Here is a 13,907-nt window from a genome sequence, read left to right on the forward strand (position 1 = left end):
GCCTCGGAATGATTGGTAATTAATACCTCATCTTTAAAGAACGAATTGGTTGCTCTTGCTATATATATACACGCGGGTTGTAATGGAGTCGGTCACAGAAGAAAGCAAAGAATGTTTTGCTCAGCACTTATTAGCGCTCCTTATTTCTTAGGTCGATGTTTTGTCCGATTCGAGAGAGATAGATTTGTAGAGAGAGAGAGAGAGAGGGAGGGAGACAGAGAGAGAGAGGGAGAGAGAAAGGGGGGGAGATACAAAGACATTGAAGATCCTAGAGAGAGAGAGAGAGGGGGGGGGGGGATGGAAGAATCTCCATGCATCAACATTGATTTGAAAGAATGGAGGGGTCAATTAAAATGCAATCATGTTTTCCAAATAACCTTCAAAAGGAATTCGTTTCATTTATCTATTACTAGATGAATATTGTATGTTTGCTTTCCGCTTCGGACAACCTTCAAATGGCATTTGTGTATACCCTGTTTTCGCTGTCATGCAATTTTAATAGAATTTCTATTTAACAGGTGTTTTCTAAAAAAAAGTTTGTTGCATTAATATATGAATTTATTTAACTTCGTGTGACTTTTGTTCCACTTACCATTCGTAAAAGAGAAAGAACTCATTCGAAAAAGAAAACAAAATGAATAAAAAGAAAAAAGACAATACAAAAAAATAAATAATATTAATCGATCAAAGAAATTAAAAATAAAACCATCAAGGCGATGATGGAAGAAATATCTTTTTATCGATAGATGAACAGGGCCCCCGTTACACAAAACTTATCATTGATGGTAACTTTGCCATCGATGGTACGTCACTTTATTTCAATCTTTATACATACTTGATATAATTATTTGGGTCTGTAAAAGTACAACTCACACAGATGTGATATGACTTGGTATATATAGTTGTCAGTTCTTTGGTCTACGTATGAACCGAACAGGGTTCAAACCCTACATGTAGTATTGTATTCGGCGTGTTCGGACCAATTTATATATATGTCTGAGTTGTGTCTTTAAATGACATCAAAACACATACAGAATACCCAAGAGGTTGGACTACATGGACAAACAGCGATCAAAACAGCAGATTTAAGTCATGCATGCACGGAGCCACAAGCAGCTTAATGACTTCAGTCAAGGTTCAGCTTGTGGATAGAAATGGTCTTAATCGGCGTGGCCAACCCCTGTCACTACATTGGATAATAGTCCAGGAATAGGATTAAAATAAATCGCCTGCTCAGTGATTAATCACAATGCTTCAGTAATGTCCTTTCTACCATAATTGCCCACTAGATTAAAGGGCCTGTCACATTCCACCAATATTAACAACTACTTTAAATTCTCAGGTGCGTTGTCTAATTGAGAAGCCAACCGAGCTATGAGGCACAAGGTACTGGGTTCGAATCCCTTTCCAGGGTCCTAAGGAAAGTAATCAAACTAAAATTTCCACTCTTCACCCAGGTGAAGTGAATTGGTAGGAAGACATTCCTTGAGTGCCTCATCCTACATGGTAGCTCGGCTAAAGCCTTGTAAAACATACAAATACAATTTGGCTAAAGGGTGACCCCCAAAAAGGTGACCTTACCCCCCCCCCCCTCGCTTATTCAGCGACTGGCGAGTCGTTGCGAAATTTTCGGCGCGATTTTCAAATTTAACCACCCCCCCCCCTCGAAAAAAATCCTGCGTACGCCCCTGCTTCTCTGTATGTATTTGTAGGCCTACCTGAATGTTCGCTTGCTGTATATCCTCATGATCCGTTGTCGGTATTTAATTCATCATCATCATCAACTGGAGTCATTCGTTTGAAAACCTCTCAGATATGGTTCGGTGAATGACATGGAAAATCCATCATGAGTTGATGGTCTGACATTTCAGAAACAGTTGTTTAACAGTTGCTGCAAATTTCACTCTAAATGGCGTCAGCTGGGAGTCAACTCTATTCCTAGTTAAAGTGACACGGATTCCGAATCAATTTGACTCGGATTGTGTGGCATCAGCTGAGAATTGACTCAATTCAGAGTCAAGATGACTCCTTTTCCGTGTCACTTTAACTAAACTAGGAATAGAGTTGACTCCCAGCTGACGCCATTCAGAGTGAAATTTGACTCCGTGGAAATAAGAGTGTAAGCTTTTATAAAATTACATTCGAATGTTCTACCATAGCTTCCTGTAGTTAATGTTCGATTAAAAAGAAATTATTTCATCCAAAAAAATTCTAACTCATGTTTCCAACCAAGAGATCAACTTTCTCCTGTTCAACTACCCCAAATAATTGACGAGGATATAACTTTATGTATAATGTATGTTTCCATGACAATTGGATCACCTTTAAAGTTTAAGAATATAAATGTGTGCGATGGCTTTTCTCAGTGGTGTACATTTTGAGAATTGTGAAAGGAGAGGGGGTACAGACAAGTCAGACTGATATGGGGACAGATATTCGGCGTAAATACGCGAATCAAAAGTATTTTGAAAGGTAGGTCAGAGAGTCGAGTCCACCAATATTCAAAAACGCTAACATGCACTTGTAGAGTGGTGATCCAAAATAAAGGGGGGGGGGGGAGCACGTCTCCTGCACCCCTAGACTCGATCCGTCACTCCACTGTCACCCGAACAGAGAAAAGGATACTCACTTTCGAAGAGCTCTGATACGTACCACCAAACAAACCTTTGATCAGCAGACATTCCACAATATTATGATTGGTTGTGACACCAGACCACTTTCTCTTTCTCAAGGTTACGAACTATCCTTTCTTTCGATGCACCTCGATCCTAACAAGTTGACCTGAGAATGGCGTAGAATTACGCCACCTATTCAAGGGTTGGCATAAGGTCAAGATGTTGAATCCACTTTCAGTAAGACAATAAGAGCGTGTGAGTTGAATAGCAACACTCGTTTTGATTTAAAGGTAGTTCTGAACTTCCTAAAAGTATGTGTTTAAGATTGTACGATACCTTGGCCGGCGACGTTTGCATGCTTTCGGAGTAAATCCTAACTTCAAACTTAGATACTAGACCTGTACTATCCCTAACCATTATCGAACTATTCGAATATATTTATAGACATGTGGAGGTATATATAGAACGCAGGGCACTCCGATTGACATTACAGAGGCGTAACCAGCTTTATTTTATTTGGGGGGGGGGGGAGGGGGGGGGGCTATCCTAATAAATTAAAACAGGTACACAGTATACATGTGTGTCTAACAGGGCGGTATTTTGTCTCATTCTTGCCGAGAGAATGTGTCGACAAAAGTTATTGAAATTCACTAATGGCAGGGGGGGTGGCACCCCTTAAAGTGCTACGGATCGGTCAGTGCGACCAACTGACCATTACATGTAAGCCTAATGTTTTTCTCGACTGTCCTCTCGTACAGCTTGACTGCTCACTATTATTTACTCAGCAGAACGGATCGGACAATAACCGTTTTGACCACAAGTTATTTTAATTATCTCCACATCAATAAGCATTCAAAGTTCTCTGGAACTGGCAACTTACAGATCGATATATACTCTGTCAGCCGAGGTTTGCATTGTGTAGGAACATGGAACAAGGCGATGTTCCGTAGGATATCATATACCGTACAAGTCCCATGTGCATATATGCACGTTTTTCATCGCATGGGACCCCGAGCGAATCAACTAGGCCTTATTCAGTACAGTGTCCAGACTCTGTCTATATACATACAACCAGGAATAAATATCACCAAATACCGGTCGCCTTATCTCGAAGACAGGAAACATTATGTTTGTTGTGAGCAGGTAGAGCTCTGAATTTGATCAATGTGAAATCACTGTTTGGTTGGTGAGTAGACTAAGAATTTATGCCTCTTGAGTTCTGGCCACAATTATACCACGTCGAAGAGTATATGAAGATTGCTATATTTTCTCTCCCATTAATTTTGCACAGGAGAAATTAATCGCGCTTATGGCTAATAACAGTTAACAGTTTACAGTTTAATTATAGCTGAAGATTCCGGTTAAGTGAGATTATGTATGGATCAAGCAATTTAATGCTTCTCATAATACAAAAAAAGGGCGGGTGGAGCATGCCGTTATATGGCTTCATAAGTGCATGAATTGTGTTTTAAAGCGTATCTGCCATAGTTTACAGGAGGGATTAGACTGCCCTGCAAGGTCACTGGACAGGTGGTTATCTCATCAACTCAGCTCTCATTTAACATAAGAACAAGAGGATCATGGGGGACCATTGGTCACCGATTAGGCATGGTTTGTTATATAGAGGGCGCAAGTAGCTACAAGTAGTGCAGTGGGCCTTTAATGAGTCAATTTAGTTCATGGGAAGAAGATGTGTGTGTGTTTTTCTTCACCTTGACTGTTACGACTCCAAAGAAAGCAAATTGCGTTCGAAGCATGTACGAAGAGTATTTTGATGTATCTCTGCCTCCTTCAATTGACTGAAGATTCTTGCAAACTATGTGCGTTTGTGTGTGAACCGCAGTTTACGTCCATTCGAGTGCTATTTACAATATAATACAGTTTATTTACAAATATTTAATATATTCCTGACCGATTAAGCGTAAAACCAACGTTATTGAATTCCTTGCTATTTGGCTTAGGCCTACATGAATAAGACTTGGGGTATGATAATGACGTCTATTTATTTCCCTCTCTCTCTCTCTCTCTCTCTCTCTCTCTCTCGATCTCTCCCTCTCTCACATTTGTTGGTTTGTATGCCCTTGGTACTGTTATGCAGATATTAATTGAATCGAATGTTGACAGAAGTTAAATGAATTACCATTGCATGATTATACGGCTAAATGATGTTAAGTTTTGTGACGGTCTTATACAGTTCCACATCTAAAAACTTTTAATATTTCCACTCGGGTAACATGTCAATTTGAGAGTCGTATAGGGGCCTAAAATAATCACCTCCCCCCCCCCCCCCCCCCTCAGGATTTGAACGAAGCTATGCCATTGGTCTGCGCTCCTATGGTTTTACCTTCTCTAGTTACTCAGCATCAGCTTGCAAATAAAAGGAAAGTTTTACCCGTTGACTGCTCAAAGTTACTGTATATAATTCATAAATTACTAAGAATGCACAATACTCTATTTTTACCACCACAACGCCATAAGAAAGTGATATATATATATACTAGCCGTGGATTCATATACATATGTTCTTATGCATAAGCCACTTAAATACAGTTCACCTGCAAGATAAGTGCTCTCCAATTTAAACCATGGAAACAAAATGCAGTTACACTCATTTGAATGTTTGCCAAGGACGACTGTTAGTCTTCATTTTTCAGATTTAATCATTCCTTTAAACGAACATGTATTTTTGTATTTTCGTACTTCATTGCACTCTCACGAGGGTCGCTTTTAGCAACTTATGAAAGGATGCAAACGCTTACACACGAAGGCTACGTCTTATTCTGTTCCCATTGCCACTATTGTGTGTTGTGTTTTTAGATGTTCATCATGGTGTGTGCATGTACAGCAAGACGTCCGTTACTTTAAAAGAATCTTGTGCAAGAATGTGATGTCATCAGCAACGTATAATAAAAAGAGCTATAGATTAGTTTCACGCTTTATCTTGATCTTTATGTCTTTATAGCCCTCTGATTATGTGCGTTTTTTTAACAGACGTGTATCAATTAAATCTATTTACGTCTGGGGAATGACCGCCATCCAAACCACGCGAGTCATTTTTGAACCGGGGTCCTTCAGTTTGTAGGCGAAGACACATTTACAAAAAAAACATGTTTGATGGGGTCCGAAATAACAACATGATATTCCACGAAACAATGCTGTAGTCGATGACTAAAGGATGAAGAAACAAAAAAGGGTAGACAACAAGATTAGATTTCAAGATGACATTTGATTTTGTTTCTTTCTTCATTTTGTCACAGAATACTTCTGATTTTCACGTGATGCAGAGGTTGACACTTGGCGCTCCATCATAAATCAGCTTCTGACATATTCGGTAAGTGTAAACTAAAGTTGAGAGACTGTAATTGAGACGTGGTTGAGTTGGAAAACGTGGACAATATATCTGTGAGCTTTCCTTAATATGCTAGTTTGGAGAGATAAAATATCTGACATATAAAGATTGTCACCTGAAAAGGATGGCTCTTCAATATCCACAGCTCTGTGTACGCTTATGACCAAGACTGAGCCACTCTCTTAACATTTCCATCATGTTCATGACTCCAAACCCTCAGGCTCACATTATGTTCTACACAATGAACCATACGGGCCCGCACAACAAGGCCCCATATAATAAACATTTACGATTAATCGCTACTTGTTTGCGATTTATATCAAATCAATCGCAACTACGTACATACGATATGTGAGACTGCAAAATTGCGATTGATTCGGATCACCCCCAACTATTTATAAGAGAGGGCCCTGTACTCAGACAACGTTATCTTTGAATGAAACTCAATGACTAGTATTCATATTTCAAAGCGATCCAGGGACTCGCTTATATTAGTGAACGAGTCACCTAAAAGGCCTGATTGATCAGTTTGCAACGGCATGCTTTTGTGTCAGAGAATCAATTTTTTGTCACATGTGTCCTTAGAACTTTCAAGGTAAACGAGTAAAATACAAATATTGTATTGAAAGAGATGATGATCTCATATCTCATTTTGTTAAGTTGATTTACTATCCCGTCTCTTCTACAATGCATCATTCAAGTACAATGTTCCATTATAACCGTTACCGTATGTGAATTGGGGGGGGGGGGGATTCCCCTCTTGCAAATTTCCCCTCCCTCAAACAACAACAAAGCAAGATATAAATTTTTTATTTAAGTTACAAAATTCATTTTGAATGCAATTCTTGAATTTCGGTATGTAGACTCTGTCAAAAAAATATCTTCCAAGTCACCATGCCACCTCTGTTCCAGAAAGTTTAGACATTGGTGGCTATGGTGAGGCGAAACTCAGGGAACTTTAAAGGGTGGTAATTCGCATGTTTCCTAATTAATGTGCTAAACTGAATTGCGTAATGGAATGATGCAAAATAGAATAAATGACTGATGCTGAATGATGTTGGTATTCTTTATTTTTGTGTGTGTGGGGGGGGGGGGGTATGTGATACTTGTCTACAAAGTTGGTAAGATCTATTCAGCAAAACGACCATTTTCAAGCCAAAATTTGTTTAGATATTTTATTCGGACTTTCGGAGAAGAAATCCAAGTCTATATAACTGAGACCGTCAACCTACAATCGGTTGGTAGCATACAATATATTATAATAGCCCCTATTCCATTAGCGTGGTGGTTTGATCATTTATTCATACACTACAGGCATTTCCATGGAAACTACTAAAACACTGTTAACAAGATAACGTCTGCATGCCGCGCTCCGTATTCACAGACACGAATCGATATTGTAGCCAGTGTGAACCATGAACAGTGTGTTTGTGGGGGTGTTCTCTTGGTTGTTCACTCCAAGGTAATCCCGCAATTAAATCCTTTTCTAGTGTTATTTTTCCGCCAAACGACTAGGAATCTGAAGGCTTAACCACTTCGTACTGACGCATTGTGTGTGTATTTGTGCTGTAATTATGGCGGTATCAAACGATCATGTTTTTATTTGGATTCTTGCTACAATGAGTTCAAATCCCAGCCCTATGCAAGGGAAGGGGTGGCTGGGGAGGGAGCGGGGGCGAGAGGGGGGGGGGTCTATGGCTACACTGGCTGCATAATATTGAATATAATATATATCAGTCGTCAATACGTAATTAAATAAGGTAGAATAATGTACTGAATGTGTTATGTGAGGAATTGTGTCGTTAATCGGTTTGTAGCCACAATCCTGGATTAGCATGTCGTGACAGATCATCTAATAATATAGGCCTATTCAATATTTGATGACCTCTTTGGCTAATGCCTTGTTTGCTTTTAGAATTTTTCTCTGTGTTTTTATCTCACTGTCGGAAATGTGAAGGTCTATTTATATATGATTATATCTTTTTCAAAACTTTCCTTTACTTTGTTATTATTCGAAAGTTATCTATCTACAGGAAAGGTTGCGGACAACTTTCGTACAACACCCCACTCTTATGCAACCACAAGTCCACCCTTCCACTCATTCATTCCTATATTTCATACATTCATTCAGTCATTTAAATATTCAAATATTCATTAGTACATTTATTCATTCATTTATTCATTCATTAATCACAAATACACTCTATGAACAAACAAAGTGAGAGACAAGTTACAGAGACAAATAAGAATGTACGAAAGAAAGAAATTGAAAGTTTCCGACGCCATTGATATTGTATTAATATTAATACAGATGATACCGATACTGAATTATATTAATGATGATAAATAGTAATAAACAATGATAATGATATTTCGTTCTTCTATAGTGCATCCAAGTAATTTTAAACATCATACAAATTATGAATAACATTTTTTTTAAATTGCGTGTGCCGATACTAGTTCATTGCATAAGAAGAATGTTCTTTTTTGTTCAAAGATCTATACATGTGCTATTTTGCACATGATATCATTACGCAATTAAACAGTGTGATCGGCTGGCCGGCTGGCACCCTGTTAAATTGCCACAACCATGCCCCTTACGACTTGAGTATTGCTTAATGACATGAAATTGTGGTGGTAGTGTATTAAAGTGTGCTGTTATGGCTGAGTTAGGACAAAGTGTACTTCAGACCACTAACTCAAATCTTAGCAACCATAAAGTGTCTTAATTGATTGACCAGAACGGTGAGTAATACGAGTTTTCCCTATTAATCGACAGACTAGTTTCCTTGACAAAGCAAACGGAACAAGAAGTTAAACCGCAAACATCAAATGTAAATTGTCAGATAAGATAGCGCCCCGGTTACCCTTGACGTACAAATCAACAAATACATCTGAATGATTTTAAAGGCACTTCTTGATAGCTACTCGACTTGTTCCGATCAAAATTGAGAGAAATAAATGCGTTTATTACGTGGATGATACTAACTGCGATGATAATAAACATGCTATACAATGGGGAAATGTTATACCGATAGTGATGATGATGATGATGATTGTTATGAAAAGGGCCTCCAAATAAATGACGTCACATTTTAACCGGTTAATGGAAAAAATATAGTTTCACTTCACATCCAATGATGGGATTTGTCGATTCCAAATCGTCTCTGGTAAACATATGTCCGATAATCTTTTTAGTCTAAAAGACAACTCCATTTTTGCTTATGGAGTGGGAGGGGGGTGGGGGGTAAGATTCGTTCGATAAACTTCATAAATATACAGCATTTTGGTCAAAATATCCAACTTAATTGATCACAGTAAGACCCTAGTTTCAGCGAAATCGTGCAAGGTTTTATATTTGACAAAATAATGTTTCTATTGTTTGAGAATTTTTCCTCGAAAAATCAACAGCCCCTAAGGATGCATCAAGCACTGAATATCAATATTTGTTATTATTTGTGAAATACTATAATTCAATACGTGGGCGAAGATGGAAGACGACGGGAAAACTTTAATTAAGATACAGCCATCATTGTCAGCTTGTTGAAGCCGATATCGACCACTGGCTAGGGCCCTGTTTAGAGAAACAGTTAGATTGATTGCACATACTGATCCATCATGAAGCGTTTAGTTACAATAAATGCAAGAGATGGATGCATTGCATACCTGCCCTTTAGCCTGTATACTATCCACTCACTCAACTTCTGACGACAAACTTGTGATGATTAACAGCAAAACTTCAACTGTAAACATGACTTATCATCACGATGAAGCTTCAGGCGATTTTTCTTTTAAATTGTAGTGCTAGGTTAAGAGTCAAGTTAGTTAGCTCATATTTGATCTTAGAAGGTTTCTAGCGAGATGTTCCACCAATGACATATTGTTGACCTACTAGCACGGCCTACACGATTTCATAGAATCTGCTTCGATGACTAATTAAAAGATGAAAACGAGGACAAATCTTTCGTCATTGCAGGAGCATTGCCATATGTCATGAATTTCCAACGATTTTATGCACTTCCATTCTTTATCAAAAACCTTTCCTTCAATATCATGGGATATATTTGTTAGTCTTCTCTTTGGAATCCTTCTCTACTTGGCCGTAAATCATATAATTTCTTGTTGTTGTTGTTGTTGTTATTCTTCTTTTTGTTTTTCTCCTTATTTTTGTTCTCTCTCTCCCTCTCTCGCTCTGTTTTTTAAATTTGGTTTTATTCCTCCTCCTCCTTCGCGCCAATCACGCTCCGGTCCCATGTTAATATATCTAATGTTATTAAAGATCATTGCTTTCGTTGATGTTGCTCTTTTTCTCGTGGATCGGGGCGATGAGTCAAAGATCGAAATCCTCCTTTCCTTTATTTTTGTTTCTTTCTTTTTAAAAATCTTGTCTCCATGGAATCGTCTTTGACATGCATATATTAATCATGATCATTACTGAGAATTCTTCTTTCTTCATATCTAGTCGATAGGACAAGGAATTATCGTTCCACATGAATTTATTCATGATATTCTCTTCTGTTTTAATATCTGGTACACATGGACTTATAATTCACATGTGTTTATTCATATTACCGGGAATTATATAATCTATCTCCTGATAATCATTTGCTCTAATTATATCTACTCCTGGTGATTTTTCAAACTAGAAGTAGGCTCTTGCATCATGCATAAAGCCATAAAGATTTGTGACTGAAGAGTTGCTCTAATGTAGCTGACAAATTACACAATTATTCAGTTTACTTGTTAAAGAGACGGTATAGAGTACAAGTAATCTACGTGTATCTCTTTCCTTCATTCCCATATGAAGAAACATCATATCTGCAACTTCATTGTAATAAGAATTTATTTTTGCTAACGTTCTTATATTCAATAAAGCAACTCACAACTTCAACGTTTTGAGTCTAATATACTTACATGTATACATCGACGTGTTTTTCAGTAGTGTTCATGGTTTTCAGCAAGAAAGCGAGATCGGGTCTATTGGCTTATCTGTGGTGATTTGAAAACCTTATAAAGCCAAATTATTCCCGTCATCTCACGCGATCAAACATTCTTGAATAACTTAAAGAAAGTTTGTTTCTCCATGAAATTATTGTCTGACCAATACAAAAACATATCCAAGCATTTAAAGGCATTGTTTAACAATATTTCCAGTTTTACAAATCTGAGATGCATGACCCTACGTTTTATCAGTGTGTTTGGGATATGGTGTTATATTGAAGTGTATTGAACGTGTGCATCTACTTATGTAACTGCTAATCTGTATTTGAACGTTTTAAAATCGTTTTTACCGAATTTTCGAGAAGAAAAAAAATTAGATCACGGATGCTCCCTTCTTTGTTTCAAGACCCATGCTCTAAATTACAACGGACCAATTTCATACACGGACCCAGTACTGTACCAAACCTTACCCTAAACGTATGCCTACCAATAACCCAATTGCAAACCTCACCCTGATGAAATAGCAATTATCACTGGAGAAAAATGTCGGACTATCCCGTCTTTAATGCCATCAAAGCAGGACTACACGAGCAGTGCTTCCAATTGCTAATGACTTCAATTAAGATTGAGCCAATTTGTGTTAAATGTAGCGATTCCGAATTCTCATTTGACACTATTATTCCTAACTATATTAAAAGCATTCTTGAGTAACTTTTAAAAAGTTCCCTTTATAATACTTAATACCACCTACATGAACACACATACCCCCAAGCGCTTAGATATATGAATTATGCGTAAGCTACACGGGGGGGGGGGGGGGGGGGGTCGTGGCGAGAAAAAATATAGACATTTAAATAAAACAAGGAACGAGAGAACATTAGAGCGAGAAAGAAGAGGACGAGGACAACAAAAACAAGACGTCTGGACCATCTCCTAACCCTCATCTATTCAGTAGCCTTGTAAATTCACAATTAATTTTCCGAGCAAGTCCGGGTGCCCCCCCCCCCACCATTCATCGTCCCAGTGCTCCCTAAATAGGTGAACTCACGATACCCCACTGTAAAAACATGTTTATTTTATTTTTTAGTTTTTAGTTTACGTATAGTCTTTGGGATTTAGTATTGGTAAACGTTTCCCCCCATGATTTAATTTATTTAGCATAAATGAAGAAATAAGGGAATTGGTCAAAGAAATGAATTTACTTTCGTAGACAAGACTCTTTCCCCAAAAAAAATGATGCTTTAATCAAGTTAATGTCGTACTTGTTGCACTAGATTTCCGAGACTCTTACGATTTGTTTTCTTCATTTGAGCACACAAATAAGAAGGTTTTAAAAAGTCTATACCTTCCGTACCTCCTAAAGCTATTAAAGCTTTTAATCGGTTGCCTAGCAGCCGTTTCTTAAGGCTTTTCATCCTCTCAATCGATATTTCTCCCCGACGTCCTCTATCCGATCTTTATTAGATCATCTTTTCAGAAGATTATCCTTCGACAATAAATTAGAAAATGGGAAAATATTTTCTGCTATATCTAATTTCTCCACATTCAATAATTGGATTTCTATTGTATGTTGTCATGGTGATGTGCTTGATCCTTTAACAACTGTTTCAAGGACCAACATGTATAATACATACAATGCGTTACCATGGTTATGAATTTATAATTTACAAACAGCAGTCTGTCTGTGTAATATTGATATTCTTATAATCATTTTTTTTCCAGAACGCCTGCCAGGGAACATTTTATAGCTTCTTTCAGATCTCTCTCTGTCTCTCTCTCTCTCTTTCTCTCTCCCTCTCCTACTTCGTTTTTTTCTTCCCTCGTGGATGCGTTCTCTCCCCTCCTCATTTATTATTATACTGCTACTATTAGTACTACTACTTCTACTACTACTACTACTACTACTACTACTACTACTACTACTACTACTATTACTTCTACTACTACTACTACTACTACTTCTACTACTTCTACTACTACTTCTACTACTACTACTACTACTACTACTACTACTACTACTACTACTACTACTACTACAACAACTACTACTACTGCTACTACTACTACGACTACTACTACGACTTCTACTACTACTACTACTACTACTCCTTCTACTTCTACTACTACTTCTACTACTACTACTACTACTGCTACTGCTACTACTACTACTACTACTACTACGACTTTTACTACTACTACTACTACTACTATTACTTCTACTTCTACTACTACTACTACTACTACTACTACTACTACTACTACTACTACAACAACTTCTTCTACTACTACTGCATTACCACTTCACATTCCACATAAACTACATTTTTAGGTGGTTTACAATCCCCTTTAAACATTTACCTATTATCGTCTTTCTTTGATTGCCATCGACGTCTTGGCATCGGATGAAGTCACATGACTAATCTTCCGTAGCATTCTAACTAATAATGGCATCAAATTGCGATCGCGTAAGCAATCATTTCGACCTCGTTGAATATTAAATCGCCGCCATCATCATAATCATTTTTTTTTTCGGTTGCAATGGCCAATTAAACCTTAAGATGTTCAAAGTTGGGCATCACCTCTTAAAAAGGCAGCAGCACGCTGGGGAGAGAAGTGGAATTGTGGCACAGTACTTATATACAGAAAAAATTGCATTATATTGTAAGGAATATTACTTCTAACTTCATATTATTTGGTCACATTTTTTACCCATACTAATGCTTTAAATAACCCGAGTCCTTTATATAAACCTTGCCATTTTCAGTTGGGGAGAGTAACGCGAAAACAGATATTGATTTGAACGAAAATGAAAAGAAAAAAAAAACACCACTCTCCTTTTCTACAAAGATTCAACTCCTGTTTAAAAAAAAAATATTCAAGAGGTTTTCAAAGTGTCAATTAGATTCGTAGACGGTGATCGTTCTAGCTTGTAATCAATATCTGATGTTGATATGAAATAATGGCCAAGAAGGTTGGTATATTGAATGATTTTATTTATGTAA

General features: G+C 37.6%; 1 protein-coding gene across 7 annotated transcripts in view; it reads left to right on the forward strand.

Moving 5' to 3' along the window:
* Window positions 1–13,907, forward strand: part of LOC585077 (cGMP-dependent protein kinase 1) — a 113,109-nt gene that overhangs the window by 10,348 nt on the left and 88,854 nt on the right. For 2 of the 7 annotated variants that reach the window (XM_030979250.1, XM_030979248.1), the window contains exons 1-2: window positions 3,413–3,801; window positions 5,873–5,946. The gene's annotated coding sequence lies outside the window, so the exon portion shown is untranslated. Of the gene's footprint in view, window positions 1–3,412; window positions 3,802–5,872; window positions 5,947–13,907 lie in introns of those variants that run through there. The other 5 variants (XM_030979254.1, XM_030979253.1, XM_030979252.1 and 2 more) reach the window with 4 other exon arrangements.

Source organism: Strongylocentrotus purpuratus, unplaced genomic scaffold (genome assembly GCF_000002235.5).
Source record: "Strongylocentrotus purpuratus isolate Spur 01 unplaced genomic scaffold, Spur_5.0 spur5_scaffold_10, whole genome shotgun sequence".
Lineage (NCBI taxonomy): Eukaryota > Metazoa > Echinodermata > Echinoidea > Camarodonta > Strongylocentrotidae > Strongylocentrotus > Strongylocentrotus purpuratus.